Below are 18,693 nucleotides of genomic sequence, written 5' to 3' on the forward strand. Positions count from 1 at the left end.
AAGATACGTTGGCTGGGAGATAATGAGCTCTTGGGAAAATTGACCCTGAGCCCCAAGCACTCTAAGTGGCTGAGGAGGAGGGACCTGTGTGACAGCAGCTCCGCCTCCGACTGGGCCAGAATGAGCCAGTCGTCGAGGTAGTTAAGTATGCGTACGCCCATCTGTCTTAGAAGGGAGAGAGCCGCACCCATGCACATAGTTAAAAAGTGCGGGGAGCCAGAGATAGCCCGAACGGAATGACCGTGTATTGATATGCCACCCCTTTGAAGGCGAATCTCAAGAATCGTCTGTGAGGGGGGGCTATCTGGATGTAAAAATAAGCATCTTTCAGATCCAGGGAAAAGAACCAGTCTTCTGGGAGAATTTGCGAGATGATCTGTTTCAAAGTGCTCATTCTGAATGAGCACTTTATTAGGGCCCGGTTCAGATGCCTGAGATCGAGGATGGGTCTGAGACCACCATCCTTTTTGGGAACGAGGAAGTACCAACTGTAGAAGCCTGACTCGCTCAGTGCTGGGGTAACCACTTCTATGGCTCCTTTTGCCAGCATGGTGTTCACCTCGGAATGTGAGACGTGCACGTCCCCGTTCTCCACGGAGGTTTGGACCATGCCCGTTGAGCGAATTGGAGTACATAACCTTGTTTTACTACATTCAGCACCCACGTTGACACTCCAGGGATGGCCTGCCAGGCCTCGGCCCGCGTGGCAAGGGGCTGGATTGGTTCGAGCACCAAGTCGCTGTGAGGAACTGTTGTGCACATATGGGGTGGAAGAGGAAATTTGCTCTCTTTTTGAGTATGTTTGTGTTTTATTTTGTCCAATATCACAGCGGTTATACATTTGGGCATTGGAACGGGCCCTTTGCATGCAATAAACACATTTTCCCCAGCACCCTGAACTGAACAATATCTCAATGAACACAAAAACAATTTCCAAAATGTTGACAAGACTAAGTTTTATATATCATCTGTTTAACTTATAACATGAAAGTAAGGTTAATAATATAACTTAGAGAACAAAATTTTCAGTTTTACTCAAATTAGGGTGATGCAAAAATGAGTACACCCCACTGAAAGTCTCTGGAGCAAAGCTAAATTTTAGACTACAAAGGCCTACTTTAACAAGAATTCAACCACAGGTGAGTCTAATTATTCATTACACAGGTGTCCAGCAGACAGTGGACTATAAAAGGGTGTTAAAACCCCTTCCCATTTCATGCTGTCAGCAATGGCACCACATGGAAGAGAAATGTCACAAGACCTGAGAAAGAAAATAATTTCTTTACACGAGAAAGGTGAAGGCTACAAGAAGATCAGCAAAGCTTTACTTATCAGTCAGAATACTGTAGCAAAAGTGGTACAAAAATTAAAAAAAGATGGAACTGCAATCATCTCACAGAGATGTCCAGGTCATCCACAGAAGTTAACACCTCGACAAGAGCGTCTTCTGATGAGAAGGGTTGAAGAAAATTGGCATGCAAGTTCACTGCAGTTATCTAAAGAAGTAGAAAGCCAAACTGGGGTGACTATTTCACGTGACACAATACAATGTACACTGCAGAGGAATGGCATGCATGGGTGCCGTTCACGAAAGAAGCCTCTTCTAAAGCCCAGGCACAAAAAAGCCCGCCTAGAGTTTGCCAGGGCCCATGCTGACAAAGATGAAGACTACTGGGACTCTATACTCTGGAGTGATGAGACCAAGATAAATGTTTTTGGAACTGATGGCTTCAAAACTGCATTGCGTCGGAAAGGTGAGGAATACAAAGAAAAATGCATGGTGCCTACAGTGAAACATGGTGGTGGCAGTGTCCTTATGTGGGGCTGCATGAGTGCTGCTGGTGACGGGGAGCTGCATTTCATTGATGGCATCATGAATTCACAGATGTACTGCTCTTTACTGAAAGAGAAGATGCTACCATCACTCCGTACCCTTGGTCGTTGTGCACTTTTCCAACACGACAATGATCCTAAACACACATCTAAGACCACTGCTGGATTTCTGAAGAAGAACAGGGTGAAAGTGATTCAATGGCCAAGTATGTCTCCTGATCTGAACCCAATCAAACACCTATGGGGAATTCTGAAGAGACAAGTTGAGCATCACTCTCCATCCAGCATCCAGTCTCTAAAAGAGGTCATTCTTGAAGAATGGAAAAAGATGTTGCAAAATGTCACCAACTTGTTCATTCCATGCCTAGAAGACTTGGTGCTGTCATCAAAATTCATAGAGGCCATACAAAGTACTAGATGTTGTAGTTTTTGTTGTGGGGTGTACTCATTTTTGCATCACCCTAATTTGAGTAAAACTGAAAAAAGTGTAATCTAAGTTATATTATTAACCTTACTTTCATGTTACAAGTTAAACAGATGTTATATTCAACTTGGTCTTGTCAGCATTTTGGAAATTGTTTTTGTGTTCATTGAGATATTGTTTAAAATGTTACTTTTCAAAGGGGGTGTACTCATTTATGCTGAGCACTGTACTGTGTGTGTATACATTACATTATTTATATATATATATATATATATATATATATATATATAAATAATGTAAATTTATAACACTATATTTTGTGATAATTCACGATCACCTTCAAAGAGAAGCAGCTTTCTGGGGAAAATTCAGCAATTTGAACATGGAGCTACTTTGAGATCTACATGTCTATGGGACTGAACTATATAGGACCTTGAATGAGGATTGTAAAAGAACAGTTTATTAAAAATGAGAATCTAGAAAGATATTAAGATATCTTTAATACTTTTAGAGTTAAAGGCATGTAAACCTTGGAAAAGTAATGTTTATTGCACTCAGATATGTTCTATGCAAATGAGCTGATAGAAAATACATGAGATACATTTCTAGTTTCAACATTATTTGTTCTTCAGATATTCCTCTTTAAGATAAAATAAGTATCAGCTGGACGCAAAGTGACCCACATTTGGTTTTTGACCACTGAAATGTGTACTATTTACCAATTTACTAATGGAGCAGCATTAAGATCTCCATATCTCTGGGATTGAACCATCGAGGGCCTTTAAAATGAACACAAGAAGTGCTTTTTGCCATTTTTGATGCCATTTTTTTTTATTTCACTGTTGGCATATAATGAAACAAAGATTGCTAAAGTCAACATATTTTACTAATAGACCTACCAATCTCTGTGTACAAATAAAATAATGATGCTGCCATCTTTCTAAAGTCATTTTTACACCCCTCTAATTTGGCTCCAAATCTCAGGTAAAAATTGTCATTTTGACCCCTCTCTACAAAATATTAGATTACTCAGTAAATATACACCTGAGACATTTAATATTTTGGCTTTCATCACTATTTCATCACAAAATCATGTCGGAAGAAATGACACTCAACCCACACCCAAGAAAAGTTAGTGTGGGTGTTTTTTGAATTCTGTGAAATGGTATGGTGTTAGCTAACCCAGTCCGCAAAAAAAAAAAAAAAAAAAACCTTTATATAGCGATTTATTCAATACAGATTGTTTCAAAGCAGCTTTACTGTGATAACAGTAAAATGATTCAGTGATGCAACAGAATTCATTTCAATTCTAAAAGAAAATTGTGTCATTGTTCAATTGAAGTCAGTTCCGTGTTGATTCTGTTCCATTGTAAATATCATCAATTATTAAATTAGTTCATTGTTTTATTAGGGTTTTTTTTTATTATTAGTTCAAAGTGATGTCATTGTCCAGCTCAGTTTAGCTCACTTGTTCTCATTCCAAAAGTGTCAGAGCATTCAAATCAATAATATTATTGAATATTAAGATTTTCAACAATATTAAAAAAGCTTATCAACTGTAAGTTTTTGTTTGTTTTTTGGACAGTTATGATTACAAACTTTCCTCCTCCCTACACTCATGTTTAGAGCAATTCATTGGCTACAAAAGAGAAAACACAAAATAAACAAAGTTAAAGATGAATTTAACTGATAGCATTATTAGCTATACTGGGCATTTAAGAAAAGTAGTTGCAATTGATTTTCCACCAGGGGGAGACCTTTTTTTGGGGGGGGGGGGGGGGGGGGGGGGGATAGGAGGAACAAATCTTGACCTCGTTTTCTCTCTCTCTCTCACTCATATTATACAAAACTCTTTGGTTATTACCTCATTTAGTCAACAAGCGTCAGCACTGCAAATGTACAAATAAAAAAGAAACTAATAATTCATAAATACCACATCCCATTACTTCCGTAAGACAGTGATATGGAGGTATTTACTTTAAGGAGATATTTAAGTAGGTGTTAAAATGTTAAAGTTGTGTAAAATAAGTAAAGTATTAGATGCAGTATCTTTAGTGTACAGTATTTGAAAGAGCACAGGATCTTCAGTTCAACGTGTATAATGAGTTGGTATGATTTTGAAGTTATCTTTGCCTGCTTACAAAACAAGGAACTTTTTTTTTTTTTTTTCTCTGTGAAACTAGACCTGATTCTTGGAGACTTGGTCATGTTTTTTTTCCCTTTAAGTAACTCGTCCTAGACTTAAAAGAGTTTGTTACTAACTATATTCTAAAAATCTAGATTATTTGGAATTTAATGCTGAGAATTTTGGCAGATTTTGGCAGCAGTTTTTGAATTAAAGGAAGCTGAAAACATCGACTGCTTGTTATGTACTGAAAAACGACAACCGTGGATGTCACCAAACTTGGAAAAACACAACAGCTGTGGGTGTCACCAAACTTGTAAAAACAAAACCATGGGTGTCACCATGCTTGAAAATACACAAGAATCATTCTGATGTGCTATGTCTTTTATGAGAAAAGAGGTTCCTTACTTGTTATGTCGCCTCCTCTGAGGTCAATGTGTAAATAGTGTTGCATCTTAAGGGTGTGCACTTTTCCTTTAAAACACGTTATATTTTTGTCAAAAAATATTATGTAGCCTATTAATTGCAATAAAACATGCAAAATTGTCATTATGAACACTTGCAAAAATGAGAGAAACAACTAAATATTAAATTGTAGTCAGTGTATACTTTTTCATGAGTTTTTTTTTTTCTATGCATTTTTGCATGTATATGTAGATGTAGTTTGTCTGTTTTGCAAAATAATTCTGACAGATAAATACCTTAACCAAGTTAAGTGTTTTGCTCCTCCCTCACATTTAAAATATTTAAAAAAAACAAAAAAACAAAATATTCCCTCATATTTTGCATTTTTAATATATTCACATAATTCCTCCGGATATCATTTTTGGCCACTACTTCCTTCATTGTACTGGAAAATAATGTAATGGAAAAAAATCTGAACAGGAATGAGTTTTTAGAGAAATTTTAGATTTTGGGGGGTGGGTACAACACATAAACAGGTACTAGTATTTTGATTATATCTGAGTGCTTTTTATTATATCTTTTTAATAAACAACTTCTATTTCTACAGATACACTATATTGCCAAAAGTATTGGGACACCCCTCCAAATCATTGAATTCAGGTGTTCCAATCACTTCCATGGCCACAGGTGTATAAAATCAAGCACCTAGGCATGCAGACTGCTTCTACAAACATTTGTGAAAGAATGGGTCGCTCTCAGGAGCTCGGTGAATTCAAGTGTGGTACCGTGATAGGTTGCCACCTGCACACAGAAAACTCAAAGGTACAGGAAGGTACCTAAAAGAGTACACTTTGTCGCCCCAGCTGTACAGAAATGGTACATTTTTGTACCTTCTTGTTTGTACCTCTAAAAGAACAATTTTGCACCCCTAATGATAGAAATGTACTTTTAGGTTATGGTTTAAAATTACATCCTGGTATTCTCCCAGAGCCTTTCACTAATATCCAGCTGAGCTGATTCATCCTAAAATAATAATAATAATAATAAATAATACTGTACTTTTTAATATATATATATATATATAAAAAAAAAAGACACTTGCATGGGTGGGGAGACAATTCCTTCAGAAGCATTAGGCTTTGTGAGCATTTTGTTACCAATTTAAAATACAAAACAGAGGCAGTGCATTTTTTTTTTTTTTTTTAAATTACAAAAGTAACAATTCTAAGTATAAAGTACAGAACATTCTCAATTCAGTTTTATAACTCTCATACTGGATTTTCTGTACCCAACATTAACAATTCAATTAACATGTAGAATGTTTCAATTCCTTCACAACAGGAAATATCATGCCCAGTGAACAGTTAATCAGTTTTAAGTGCTGAACACATAGGTAGTGCATGTTTTACAAGCGTTTAAACAATGTAACAATTCTTGGAGTATAAAATACAGAACATTAGCAACTCAATTGTAATTCATATACTGGATATTCTGTATTAAACCTGTTAAAAAAAATATTTCAAATGAACATGTACAATGCGTTACAATTCCTTCAGAGTGTAAATACAAAACTGAAAGCGTCGGGCCCAATGAGCAGTTCATTAATCAGTTTTAAATACTAAACTCTCAAGCATTTTAACATCCTATCCTTGAGCTTTTGCACTTTTTTTTTTTTTTTTTAAACACTTTTGACCCTCTTTAGACCAACCATTCGCTATCAGCATGTCAACTTGTATTTTGGGCATTAAACAACATATCTGACAAATCTGTACAGAAGACTTGCATTAAACAGACAGTGAGTTCACCCAAAAACTTAAAATCCTGTAATTTACTCACCCTCATGTGGTTCCAAACCTATATGAATTCTCTCTTCATTTGAACGCAGAAGATATTTTGAAGAATGTTGGTAACCAGACATTTGATGGTAGCCACTGACTTCCATATTAGAAGAAAAAAAAAATACTATGCAAGTCAATGGCTACCGTCAACTGTCTGGTTACCAACATTCTTCAAAGTATCTTCTGTGTTCAACTGAAGAAAGAATTCATGTAGGTTTGGAACAACATGAGGGGGAGTAAATGACAAGTTTCATTTTTGGCATACCTGTACACTAAGCATCCTATTCATATGACCTTGCCAAAGACCAGCAAGCATTTACACAAAATGTCTCAATCCAACATACAGATTATCAACTGTATGTGTCAAGCGATGTGTGGTCCAACTCATCTCCAGGTTTAAGCAAAATCCAGTCACTGTCTACTCTTACAGGATATGCATGAAAATGTGAATCAAAGGACGATGGAAGCAAGATCTTACTGCAAAGCATCCATGTGGTATCAAAGTTAAGTATGTACTTGATCTGTCCAAACAGTCACTTTGCTAGTGAAACTCACAATATATGTAATTTGCTTTACAACATTGCAAAATATGTGATTGTGAAACTAGAATATTTTTCTACATTCAGGAATTGACTTAAGGGCTGGGCTTATCCTCTTGCCATCCATCTTTAGAGAAAAGTTTGAACACTACATTACTATGAGAGAGGTAGGCTTCAGAATTATCTTCAGGTGTGGTGGATATGCAGTGTTGAAACAAATACAGACGGCTGTCATGAAGGCTTCGTCAAGGCTGGTGCACTGGCACATGACCATTTCATCTACCGTCACCACACTGCGATTGGAAAATGGCAATCATTGGAAGAGGGCATTCTCCATCAGTTGAATGGTTGGAAAGGGTGTAGCAGGGTCCCCCTACATAAAAAGAAAAAAAAAAAGATGGATGGCAAGAGGATAAGCCCAGCCCTCAAGTCAATTCCTGCAATGTGGAAAAACATCCTACTTTCACAATCACATATTTTGCAATGTGGTAAAGCAAATTACATATATTGTGAGTTTCACTAGCAAAGTGACTATCTCTACCTGGTAGATCTTCAGCCAGGGCATCCTGTCTTGTTTCAGTGTACTGTTTTGCTAGGGGGGGGATTTTGCCTTGGCAAGTTTTAGCACATTTGGCAGAACTCTAGTGAAGCCCTCTCTGAAACGATTCAGTCAATCTCATCATCAAAAAAAAAAAAAAAAAAAAAAAAAAAAAAAAAAGGAAACAACCTGTAGAATGTGAAGACAGGATTAATATTCAGTGCATCACTGAAAGCAATTTTATTTCATAAAATGCTGTTAGGTTTCTATACTGTAGCCTTTACAGATATATTTTCAGAAATGTTTATTTTCTGTGACAGCAATCGACATGTCTTCAATTTCACAATTTCCAAAATCATAATAGATTGCCTTCTTGTAACATTCAGGTGTTTTCAATACTCACTCCAGCAGGCGTTCTTAAGTATGGGTACTATTTGACTACATCCTCCACAGACATTCCTTCCATGATTTCTTGACGTCTCCAGGAGAATGTTTGTGCCATGCAGTCTTTGACAGTCGAGATTTCTGGATGTGTCTTCCGATACTCACTTTGTAGAACGTTCACATGGGCCTCAACAGATCATGAATCCTCCCCAACACAAGTTTCCTTTGTCAGAACAACAGAAACAGATAATGCTTAGACTGTGACAGATAATGACAGAGACATATGTGAAAAGTCTGCACACTCATTGAACAAGGTGTTTTAGATTAAAAAAAAAAAAAAAAAAAAATACACTGAACTGCATGAACTATGAGATCTAATGTTCAGTCAGTGAAAGAGTGAAGTGTATGCAAAAAATATTTAAATGTCTGTATTATCTGCCTTACATTGTCCTGCACTAAGTGAAACGCAAAAGTGATTAAAAGTTGAAAAATAAATTATGCATATAGCAGTGGGCTTACATATGCTACACTAGCTGGACTGCTTTGTATGGCCGAACTTCTTTAGCTTTCTGACTTCACCGTCACTGACAAGTGGTGCACTTTCTGCTTTAAATTTCCACTTTAGAGACATGTGCCAGGTGTGCTAGTAATAAAGTTAGTTGCAGAACAGCTCATCGCACTCAATTTTTAATTTAAGAGTGTGTTCATGACTAATAATATTTAACTAGTTAACGTTACTAATATTTACCATAATTCCGATAGCACGTGAAGGCAGCATAAAAACGCTGAGCTCTTGTGCAAGACGCTGCAAAAGACGCAAGACGTGATAGTCTAGCCTGAAAAAATATTTTTAAATAAGAAACAACATTTATGGGACAGGTCATGTAAGATTTTGTTGCTGAATTGAAAAATGTCGTTTAATTTGAGCAGATTTCATATTCCACAGCGAACTGCGCGAAGCGGGAAAAATGGGTTGCACTGCCCAAGTCTGTAGGGGCTAAATAGGCTAAATGGCGATGGCAAGTGGAAGCATTTTACACGGCTTAATTGACTATCTCAACAAAATAACTCTAAAATAACTATGTGCATAACCCAACCAGAAACAAGCCATAACGTGCTTAGTGTAGTTAACGATAGTTTTAAGTTTGTAGTTTTAAGTTTGATAGTTTTATGCTTGTAAACGTTATCAATAGCTAACAGCATGCCATGAACAGAAAAAAAAAAAAAAATCAAGATCCGGTTACTTACCCCTGAATTTCCTTGCCTCTTCTTCGTTAATCTGTATTCCAGCTTCAATTATTTTCTGAATTGGTTCATCCGTGGAAAAACTCGACAAAGATGGGCAACTAACCGAAATTTTCACGCATGGGAGAAAGAGTGCACTGTGCAACGCATTGGCAAGTAGATATCGCGCTCGCGCCTTCTAAATAGAAGAGCCAATGGCTGATTGGTAAAGTCATTGCGTCATCTCAGCAGCCATTAAAAGTTCCGGTTGCTATGGAAACAATGTTCTTTCAAAATAATGACGTGAGAGTGATAAACCCTTTCCACAAAGTAATGCATTCAACGACCTTTTTTTTTTTTTTTGGTAAATGTTCACACAAAATAAATTTTACCAGTATTTTTTGAAAAGGCCCTGTGTTTACCAGTGTGTAAAAGAGGCCATATTCTTGGTATTGGAATAGACCTGGATATCATCATCCTACACTGATATGATATTGTAAATATCTCCAGTTATAATTTGCATAAAAACAATGCAATATAAAGACTAGCTGAAATCCCAGCTGAGTAATTAATGAAACGTGTATTGACATTCACAATTGGATGGAAATTTACCAGTGACCTTTTTTACTTTAATAAACAGCTCTCTTAAATGAAGATTTTGTGATCTCTGATTTGCTGCATAATGTACCTTAAGCTTGTTAAAAGTACAATTATGTACCCTTTACTGTCAGAACTAATTTTGTACCTTTAAATTAAAACAAAGTTTCAAATTTGTCACCTTAAGGACCATTTTCTGTAGCCTACCTTACAAGGTACTTTCGTGGCAAATGTACCTTTAGGTACAGAAACAATACCCCTATTTTTCTGTGTGTGTGCAATAAGTCCATTCGTGAAATTTCCTCACTACCAGGGCTTAAAAACGAAAAAAAAAAAAAAAAAAAATTCAATCGTTTCACTCCGAGCAGAATCTATTTTTACGTTTCTGTTCCAGCGTTCCTTCTGTATTATTTACGTTCCGAAACCGGTTTGTTAAAAAAAATAACGGTTAATAACGTTATTTAATATTATTATTATTATTATTATTATTATTATTATTATTTGTTTGCATGTAGCCTACTTAATAATTATAATAATACGTAGCCTACAGCGTTTTATTTATTAAAAAAACAAAGAGAATATTTGCCGTCTTAGCTAATAGGCTTACAATTATCTTTTATAAGATTCTGTCCAAATGTAAACCTATTAAACGAAAGGAAAAACTATCAACGGTTTATAAAGTATTTTTTCAAGATATTTTAAAATGTTTGCTGCATGGTTGAAAATACCGACGCTATTCCTGATAGGAAAAAAGATAAGTCGCATTTTATTATTACATTCAGAAATAATGTAATTTATCGGTAAATAAAATAAAATGTTTACAAATAGCCTAGCCTATATAGATTTGTTTATAATGTTTGTAAACATAAATTATGAACAAAACTACCCTATTTTATTGTACCACAAAACCTCTAAAGTTAACAGCCTATTCGGCTATACGTCAAGCCAAAACGAATAAAAAAAAAAAAACTCTTTTCTTTTTTAACGCCATTCCAGCTTCTATTGCTATATTCAAGTTGAGAAACAGGTTTATTTATTAGAAATAAAACTAAATAAGATGCTAAACGAATTAATTTAAAGTGAATCTGAAGCCTACCTTTCTCATTCGTCACTGTTTCCATTTTCGAGACGAATGCTAAACTATATTATTTATTGTAAAGCTTTGTAGGCTACTTCACTCGCATTATCGACATCATGCCTTCACATAACAGCACAGTCAGGCGGGGGTCACGGGTGGTAAACGGCAGATTGTTTTACAGAATTGAATTGAGCAGATTTATGTTTGGTTGATTGTATTTAACAGGCTGCGATATCAAGTAAGCAATGCAAGAATTTGTGTGCGCGCGCGTAAGGCGCCGGCGCGACCACTGGAATTTTTTTCCCCCTTCTAAGACAGTAAACTGTACTCCATAATTTATGGTCATACAGGTAAAAGCAAGACATAATTCATACATTTACAAAAGACACTTAAATAACGAAAACAAGCAGAATGTCTGTTTCCTTTCCTAGATCTTTGGAGTGCGCCACTGAACCACTTTCGTTTTGTTAATCTGTAGACCTAATTATTTAAGTGAAATATTTCGCGTAGCCTGTAGGCCTAAATATTCCCTTTTATTTTATATGTGTTATGTAGGCCTATAGTTTTATTACGTTTTCTCTGTTCACAGAAGCGCTGCAGGTGCGTGATTTCGCTGGTTTCAAAACGCACAACTACTTGACATTCATTTTCACTTAAATGTATTTCAACCTAATGCTTGACGGTTGGTGACATATATCGTCGGAAAATCTAATGCCAGGGCATTGCCATTGTGACTTACTTAACCTATGATGACTTGACAGCTGAGCCTGAGCGCGTCAGCGCGGGCATTTCACACACTTTGGATGCGTCAGCGTCACATTTGCATAGGCTGTAATATGTGAATTCGTAATTTGGTTGACTGCCAAATCAAAATATTAAACAGAAAGATAAAATAACGTTATTAACCGGTTAATGGCCATTTCAAATTAGCGTTTCTGTTCAGTACGATTAAATTTGATTTCGTTTCCGTTTCTGGTTACGTTCCGGTCAAAATTTCGTTCGTTTCCGGTTTTCGTTTTCGTTCCTTGAACCGGTTCAGAGCCCTGCCGTGGAATATTTAGTAGTGACTCAACTGTTATTGGTATCATAACAACGTGGAAGCAATTGGGAACAACAGCAACTCAGCCATTAAGTGGTAGGCCACGTAAAATCACAGAGCCAGTAGCTAGAGACCTCCAAACTTCGTGTGGCCTTCAGATTAGCTCAAGAACAGTGCGTAGAGAGATCATGTGACCTACACTGTTAGACATTAAGTTACTGTAACTGCCTCATTTTACAGCATGATGTCCTTACCACATTTTCTTTTTACAGTACAGTGGCCTTACTGCAACTTATTTTACAAAATCATTATTTTGAATATTTTATGAATGCTATTAAATTTAATGAATTCAAAATAAGTGACTTGAGTCCATTTACATAAGTATATTTTTTATTCACTGTCACTATCAAACACATCCATTTTATTAAAAAAAAAAAAATAGAGAACTAAATTCATAACAAATCAAAGCGGAGATCATGACAAAATGGCAACAAAAAGCATGAACAAAACATCGCAGTTGGTCTTGGATGGCCTCCACACTGGTACACCACTGTTGGCTGATCTGAAACAAAACAGAGGGAAAATGTGTGAAAAATGGTCATGAGTTTCTCATCTAAATTTGCTCATGGACAGATGAAGTAACAGCTTGTGCAACAGCAGTTATTCTTAGTTATTAGTTATATCTATCTATCTATGTAAGCCAGCGAAAGCACTGGTAAAGTCATGCAGCTGGTTAGCTTCATAGAAGACATTCCCCTCAGTGCTGACCATCCAGTGAGTTGCAGACATCAGACTACTCTTTAAAACAAAGGCATCTTCAGCTAAATTGTTGCATTTAATAGAATTCTCAACAACTATTTCTCATACCATGATCACCCTTGGTGTGATAGGCAGTGTCACCTCCTGCTCATCTGACATCTTGGTCGAGGTTGGCTTAAAAAAAAAAAAAAAATAAGAATAAATAAATAAAAGTTAATACTTGCACCTGTACATACTTGCATGTGCCTAGTTTTTAGTTCAGGTTTTGCGTGTTGACTTTGCGATGAAATATGTCTGTTTCTCCATCTTATCCTCAGTCTCTCTGTTTTCTGGTCACTGGCTGAATATGATCAGCATATAAAATAATGTATACATATTTTTAAGTGCATGCAATGAATTGTTTTTAATTTGTCATGTTATGCAGAGGCATATCCCACATGAGACTATAAAAAAAAAAAATCACAAGATAAAAATGGAAAATAGGCAGAAATATAGGCAGTTGTTTTATTGTTGAAATAATAAAGTGTTATGCATTACAAGATGTGTAATTTATGATGTATAAGATCACATAATGCATCTGATAGTTAGTCAAAACATATACTGCCAAAGTGCAGTGTCTCTTAGAAGAGCCTTTGGGATGTAGTTAGCTTCTGTTGACACAGGCAAAAGAGAGAAAAAGAAGAAACATTATTATTTTTCATCAATGATTATTCACTAATGACTATATATTATGAACATGTTAAATCACAGATATAGAATGACTGCTAAATTGATCACTTACACAATCAGATGAAAAACAGCACATATATAAAAATTAATTTCAAATTCAATCTAAAAAATATATAGGCCTATATATCTTTTAGGTTAGGAGGGGGAATGAGAGAGAGCGCGTGCGTGAGCAAGAGCCTTTGAGAAAACGTGCTATTACTTCAAATGACGTCACACATTTAACGGTATTCATTTAACTGACGATTAAAATATACCATAACTGGCCGTAAAAAAAGACGTAAAACCATTGTTCATGTAAATTCTAGACTGGGTACATATACTGGAAAAGGAAGTCAGTAAATTGTATGACAATTTAATGGGTTTCATATGAAAGCAGCAGTTTTTGAGGGAAACAAACAGTTCCCTCAGACTGTCCTCTTAGTAATAGCCTATAATTACATCATATTTACTTTATTCATATATTTAGCTGTATTTAGTTGATACTGGTAATGGTTTACGTTGTAAAAGTAACTTATAAAAGACATTTGTTTCAAAATTTGTTCAGTAAAAAGTAGTGTTGTAGTCAAGACCACCTAAACCGAACCAAGTTGAGACCAAGACCAGTGTGTGTCAAGACCAAGACAAGACCAAGACTTTGGGGGGTTGAGACCAAGACCAAGGCAAGTCGAGACCGAGTCAAGACCAAGACCAGACTAGCATTCCTCAAATCCTTCTGAAAGATCCACATTTACTGCCCGAGAAATTATTTTATTTATTATTTATTTAATTAATTATTTTTAATCAATAATTACAATTAGAATAATAAGGTTATCAGGCCATTGCGAAGTATTGCCAGTTTACCTGCCTTACTGAGCGTTTATATCATTATTGTCTTGCTATCTTGTGTATGACCATTGCCTGTTTTGTTCTGTTTCTGCCTTGGATTGTTCTGTTGTTTGGATTGGCCTGCTTTATTGTGTTTCTACCTCTGCCTGCCTCACCTTTATGCTACCTGCCTGTCGATTTGGATTTGTTTGCTGTGGATTACATTAAACGACTGCATATGGATTCTAACGCCGCCTCAGCGTCATTACAGTTCATCTTTACGCTACAGAGGTGGAACAGAATCTGAATTGGTACAATTACAAATGCATAAATAATGGTGAGATTAATGTTTTTAAAAATAAAATTTTATTGAACATTTGTAAAAAAAAAAAAAAAAAAAAAAAAAACGTTTGCAATTGTGTTCCTATTTGTGAAAACAGCCCCCTTTCTTGTGATATTGCTTAATTATATGTTATAATATAAATATCAAGTATTTTTTTGCAATCATATCTTGAATTTTGTGGGCAATTGTATTAATTTTGGTGACATTTTTGACACAATTTCTTTGTTGATTTCTGACCCGGCATAACAGTAGTAAAATAAATGAAATTAGAAATAAGTTATTGATTGCATTTAAAGCAGGAAGTTTTACATCCAGTCAAATTAATGATGTTAACAAAGAAATCAGGCAATGCAACGGCAATTTAGCGATTTCTCCGCAGTTGTGGTCTTGAAATAAAAGGTCGAGTCCTCATAGTCTGAGACCAAGACAAGATCGAGACCAAATGTGGCCGAGACCAAGAAGACAAGACCACGACCTTCAAAAAATGGTCTTAAGACTGGTCTCGAGTAGCCTACTACAACACTAGTAAAAAAAAGTACCTCAAGAAAACTGACAGTTGGCGATCCACTCAGGAGGGACGTCCATTATGCGCGCACTCGACCCAAACCTCAGGTGGGCTTTGCACGAGAGAAATCATTTAAATTTAGTGAAGTGAAAGCAAAGCTTATATATTTTATTTTTTCTCATTTAAAAATTATATTTATATCACCACATTTGTGCTGTTATTACCTTAACATTAAAAAAAAAAATACTATTGCACTTCAAGAAATCTTCTTCCTTTACAGTAGCCCTACTGCTTTTGCGTAAACAGTAAAGTACTGCAAATTCCCATATACAGTAAGTTACTGTTAACTTCATAAAAAATACCCATAATGCAGTGCATATTACAGTAGTTAACCATAAATAATAACTAATATTTTACTGGGCTTTTTTGCAGTAAGTAACTGTAAAATTACAGCAAAGTATAACAATACTGACAAAGATGGCTGCTTAAGCCTGGAGGTCCCCTACTCGGCACTGATAAATCAACCGTTCAAGTTATAGCTTTGGTATAAATTAATAATACCTGCTCCTTGGGTTCGTTTACCAGTGTGTGATGGCTAAACGACAGCTTTTACCATCCTCTCTGGAGAAAAAACAGCTGAAAGAACCAGACAACGAAGCGCTGCGCAGCATGGTGGCCGACGAGCTAAAACTACAGTTTGGTATCGTTCAAGAAATCTTCAAGGAGGAATTTCAACTTGTTGCTGAAAGAATCGGTTTCTTGGAGAGAGAGATGAAGTTATTCAATAACAACTTTGATAACATTCAACTTTGATAACATTCAGTGACAGCTGTTCAGTGACAGCAACAGGAAAGGCTGATCTTTAAACTACTACTTTTTCAGGACAGAAACATAATCCTCAAAGGAGGCCGAGCCGCCTGTCCAATACTTCACAAAGGCAGTTCACTTCTTTTCTTCCCCGACTACAGCAATCAAACCACCATGAAAAGACGTGAAATGAATCAGGTTAGGAAAAAACTCACGCAGCTTGGGATCCCTTCCTTCATGATTTACCCCGCTACGATTAAGGTGACACATAGCAGATCAACCTCCCTTCTGGAAACGCCGGCCGAAGTGGAATCTTAGGGTGCTTTCACACCTGCATCATCTAGTTCGGTTGAATCGCATAGAGTTTGTTGTCCCTGTTGGTGCAGTTCGTTTAGGCAGGTGTGAATGCAGCAATCGCACTCGGGTGTGCACCAAAAGCCTATACCAACAAAGCGTACAGAGACCTCCTTGAAGAGTTTCAAACGAACTCTGGAGCTTTCCGCTTGAGATGTGAAAGCAATCTGACCCAACGGACCAACAAACCAAACAATATCATATTTCATAATGGAAATGTGTTGTGGGTGGTGGGAGGGCCAATAGAAATCTCGTTCCAGGACCGGGGCCCCTAGGGAAGACCCTTATAGGCCCTCCAGACCTCTGGGCCCCGTCTATACAGTCCCCCTTCTCAATCTATGTATTTTGAGTTTAAAAAAAAAAAGTGCAAATGTTAATATTCACATGTAAATCTGATTTTATTACATTTTGTTGACTACATCTTTGCCTACTAGATATTTTCTTGCAGAGTTCCTCCTGGAGGCCCACTGTCCTGCAGGGTTTAGCTCCAACTCTGATCAAACACACCTGAAACACAAACAAATCTTACCAAAGTCTTTTCTAAGTTATCCTGAAGACTTTGGTAAGATTTGTTTGTGTTTCAGGTGTGTTTGATCAGGGTTGGAGCTAAACCCTGCAGGACAGTAGGCCTCCAGGAGCAGGGTTGGACACCCTTGTTCTACCATAAAGTGAGCTGTGTGAAACTCTGCAAGAAAATATCTAGTTAAAAATGCAAAGATGTAGTCAACAAAATGTAATAAAATCAGTTTTACATGTGAATATTAACAGCTTTTTTTTTTTTTTTTTTTTTTTTAACTCAAAATACATAGATTGAGAAGGGGGACTGTGTAGGTGCGACCCAGAGGCCTGGATGGCCTATAAGGGTCTTCCCAATAGGGGCTCCGGTCCTGGAACGAGATTTCTATTGGCCCTCCCACCACCCACCACCCACCTCTCACTCATCACCCCGGAATTCGCAATAATGCAATGACCAGTACAGGGAGCCCAGTTTACCTTGAAACACCATTCATTGTCAATACTGTGGATAATCCTTTTTTTATACCCTAAACAGGCAACGTGAATTGGGAGTTACAACTCATAAAATCCAAACTACATTAAATATTTCAAAAATTCCTTTGGATATGTTTTACTTAAATCAAGATAATATAAAAAGTGACATGAAATGATTTTTTGCTGACCATTTCAGTAGTCCCACATTACCAAAATGGCTACATTGGTATTGGCTAGAGTTTTTGTGTGTCTCGACAGTTACAAGTAAAGCCACAATAAGCTCACGGAGCGAACTTGTCAATCATTTTGATGGATGATGCTGAGAAAACTCTGACCAATAGAGTACCTCAGAGATGACGTGTTTTTGTAGGCCAACCTGGAATTTAGCGGTGCACTGGTTCCCTCGATCGAAAGCCAATGCATTTTTCCCATAGACTTTTGACAAAAATTGCAAAAAATAAGCTCTGTGTTTAACAAAGGGTTATGACACTTACACGTTTTGTCTATCAAGATAATCTTTACAAGTTAACACAACATTTATACATTTTGAAGCCTAAATAAAGTCGTTAAATATAAAAAGCTAACAGTAGGCTATAAACAGACTACAGCACACCATGGTCACAGATCAATGTCACCATCACCAAACTTCCTCAACTTTATTTAAAAACATGCTCGCTGATGTTATGATCTGCGCTGTGTATGAATACTTATCCACTTTTTCATGAGAAATGCTGTTTGTCATGATGATGTCTAAAGTACCCACCAAAGGAAGTAGTCCTTTTTAGCAATTTGTTAGCAAATAGCTTTTAAGATACAATAAAGGTTTAAAAAATCTCAAGCGGGTTATAACTGGTGTGTTTTATGTCATAGATCAAAACGTGAAAATATTTAGAGGCTTTGTTAACCATAGACCTTATTTCAGGCGATTTAGCAAAAACCCATTCAAAAAACCTATTGACTTCAGGGTGATGGAACCGGAAGTCCTAAAATGCTAACTCGCTTCTGGGTTTTGCCTACAAAAACATGTCATCCCTGAGGTACTCTATAAGGACAGTTGTACTCGCGTGTGACTTGCATAAACACATTTTGGTACGCTTTGAAATGTAGCCATGTGAAAGCGAACCGAACCAAGTCTCTCCAAGTCTGTTCTCCAGCAAACCATATGAACTGCTACAGAGTGAGACACTGGTTCAATGTCCAAACTCTTCTCAGTTTCAAAGAAATGTTGTAATGAGACAAATTATTAGCATTTTTAAACATGAAAACATTCTCAGTTTCTTGGCAGTTCAATGAAGGCAGTCCACATACCTCTTTAAGTGTTTGTTCAACCAAAAATGTCGTTCCACAGCCATAAGACCGTTCGTTCATTTTCTGAACA

At 36.5% G+C, this 18,693-nt stretch overlaps 1 long non-coding RNA gene across 1 annotated transcript; it reads right to left on the reverse strand.

The window, feature by feature from the left end:
- Positions 1 to 6,283: 6,283 nt before the first annotated feature.
- On the reverse strand, positions 6,284 to 9,625 carry LOC127515922 (uncharacterized). The gene is made up of 3 exons (XR_007930886.1): positions 9,335 to 9,625; positions 7,706 to 8,309; positions 6,284 to 7,537 (listed from the first exon to the last, which is right to left on the reverse strand). It is a non-coding gene; the product is annotated as an uncharacterized LOC127515922 (long non-coding RNA).
- Positions 9,626 to 18,693: the final 9,068 nt, after the last annotated feature.

The sequence above is a fragment of the Ctenopharyngodon idella genome, chromosome 7 (genome assembly GCF_019924925.1).
Source record: "Ctenopharyngodon idella isolate HZGC_01 chromosome 7, HZGC01, whole genome shotgun sequence".
NCBI lineage: Eukaryota > Metazoa > Chordata > Actinopteri > Cypriniformes > Xenocyprididae > Ctenopharyngodon > Ctenopharyngodon idella.